This window comes from Gopherus flavomarginatus, chromosome 13 (genome assembly GCF_025201925.1).
Source record: "Gopherus flavomarginatus isolate rGopFla2 chromosome 13, rGopFla2.mat.asm, whole genome shotgun sequence".
Taxonomy (NCBI): Eukaryota; Metazoa; Chordata; order Testudines; family Testudinidae; genus Gopherus; species Gopherus flavomarginatus.
This window is the reverse complement of record NC_066629.1, coordinates 8,311,390-8,313,923: the sequence shown is the minus strand read 5'-3', so window position 1 is coordinate 8,313,923 and position 2,534 is coordinate 8,311,390. Positions and strand designations below refer to the sequence as shown.

General features: G+C 48.6%; 1 non-coding gene across 1 annotated transcript; it reads left to right on the top strand.

Annotated features, from left to right (window-relative positions):
* Positions 1-300: 300 nt before the first annotated feature.
* TRNAF-GAA (transfer RNA phenylalanine (anticodon GAA)) lies at positions 301-373 on the top strand. The gene has a single exon. It is a non-coding gene; the product is annotated as a tRNA-Phe (tRNA).
* The last annotated feature ends 2,161 nt before the right edge of the window (positions 374-2,534 follow it).

Here is a 2,534-nt window from a genome sequence, read left to right as displayed (position 1 = left end):
GGGGGTTGACAGAGCAATACAGACGCTCTCCAGAGCATGGAGCAGCGTCCACCCATGCAGCCAAGCAATGAGCATTTCCCACAGCCTGGAGCCGAGGGGGAGGCGGCAGCTGCTGTTCCAGCTCCTGGGGGACAGGCCCTGCCAGCCAACAGACACTTTTTACTCACCACAGCTAAAGGTGCCCAGTTCCTCTGGTGGGGGTATGAAGCAGCTGTTTGTTTTCCCGTCCTTTTTGTGTGCAACTGCTGACAAAAACATCCCAGACAGAGAAGCAACAGGCCAAAATGCTATCATGTAGCTGCCAAAGGAGCTCAGTTGGGAGAGCGTTAGACTGAAGATCTAAAGGTCCCTGTTTCAATCCCAAGCTTTGGCAGGCCCTGTCATCTCTCTTTGTGCAGGGGTGGCTTGTTTTCTGAAAGCACAGCAGTGCTTGCACCCAAGCTAAGTTACTGATCTTGGGCTCTGCAGTAGGAAAACATAGAATGGGCTTCTGCCCCTAGTTGGTCCACCTGACCTTTAATGATGAGAGCTGTCTTTCCCAATATGGTAAGAAAACAGTGAGGCAGGGTAGCCCTCAGGAATGGTGCCATAGGGCTGCTGGGCAGTGACAGGCAGGGACTGGGGATTAAAACTCCTCTGTGCAGCTGAGCAATGGCAGTACCAGGGAAGGGGCGTCTGTAAAAGTGACCCCACACACCTCTCCTCCTCTGGGCACCTAGAGCAGAGGCAGCTGGTGCTGACAGCTCCAAGGGAAGGCTTAAAAGCCACAGAGCAACTGAGGTCAGGGCTAGAGGAGGGCAGGACCATGCCTAGGTGTGGCCTTCAAACATGCACAAAAACACCCAGCCAGCCTGCTCCCTGCCATGCCAAACACCCACTGAAGGTCACCAGCACATGGGGCAGCTGCTGATGCTCTGTGGCCAACATCACAAGATGGTAGGAAGGCAGGGCCAGCCCCCATGGTGGGGCCTCTGACTGGTCCCACTCAAGGTGCTCACTTTTGCTGTGGGGCAGGAGATTTTACCCCAAGAGGCTTTTTCCCAGGCCTGTGACTAGAGCTGATCGGGAGAACAGAAGGGTGTGCTGTATGCCGGGTGCTAAGATACAGGATGTGGACCTGAGACTGAAAAGGATACTAGCGGGAGCGGGGAAGAATCCGTTGATTGTCCTTCATGTGGGAACGAATGATATGGCTAGATACTCTCTGGAATGTATCAAGGGAGACTATGCCAGACTGGGGAAGACGCTTAAGGAAATCGAGGCTCAGGTGATCTTCAGTGAGATTCTGCCGGTTCCTAGAGAAAGGCGACAAAGGTGTGACAAGATTATGGCGATCAACAGATGGCTCAGGCAGTGGTGCTATAAGGAGGGCTTTGGGTTGTACGGCCATTGGGAAGCATTTACGGACAGAAAACTGTTCTCTCGGGATGGACTTCACCTGAGCAAGGAGGGAAATAGACTTCTAGGATGGAGGCTCGCCTACCTGATTAAGAGAGCTTTAAACTAGAAATTTGGGGGAGATGGTTGGGAGATATTCGGGAGATCTCCATGCCGGAATTTAACCTTGAGAGGGAAGTAAACAAAGTAAGAGGGGATACAGCCATAGACAGAAGAATTGACATAAGGAGGAAGGGTAGTGTAGATAACAGACTAACAGGTGATGGTGGTGGTAGAATGTCCATGCCTAACAGGGTACAGAATGTGATTGAAGCCAAACGGCAAAAATTAAGATATCTGTACACTAATGCGAGGAGCCTAGGGAACAAAATGGAGGAACTAGAGCTACTGGTGCAGGAAGTGAAACAGGATATTATAGGGATTACAGAAACGTGGTGGAATAGTAGTCATGACTGGAGTACAGGTATTGAAGGCTATGTGCTGTTTAGGAAAGACAGAAATAAAGGCAAAGGTGGTGGAGTAGCATTGTACGTCAATGAGGAGGTTAACTGTAAAGAAATAAGAAGTGATGGAATGGACAAGACAGAGTCTGTCTGGGCAAAAATCACACTGGGAAAGAAAGCTACTAGAGCCTCCCCTGAGATAGTGCTTGGGGTGTGCTACAGACCACCGTGATCTGATTTGGATATGAATAGAGACCTCTTTAATGTTTTTAAGGAAGTAAACACTAATGGGAAATGTGTGATCATGGGAGACTTTAACTTCCCAGATATAGACTGGAGTACAAGTGCTAGCAAGAATAGTAGGGATCAGATTTTTCTGGATGTGATAGCTGATGGATTCCTTCACCAAGTAGTTGAAGAATCGACAAGAGGGGATGCCATTTTAGATTTGGTTTTGGTGAGCAGTGTGGACCTCATAGAAGAAATGGTTGTAGGGGACAACCTTGGTTCGAGTGATCATGAGCTAATTCAGTTCAAACTAGATGGAAGGATAAACAAAAATAGATCTGGGACTAGGGTTTTTGATTTCAAAAGGGCTAACTTTAAAGAATTAAGGAAATTAGTTAGGGAAGTGGATTGGACTGAAGAACTTGTGGATCTAAATGCGGAAGAGGCCTGGAATTACTTTAAGTC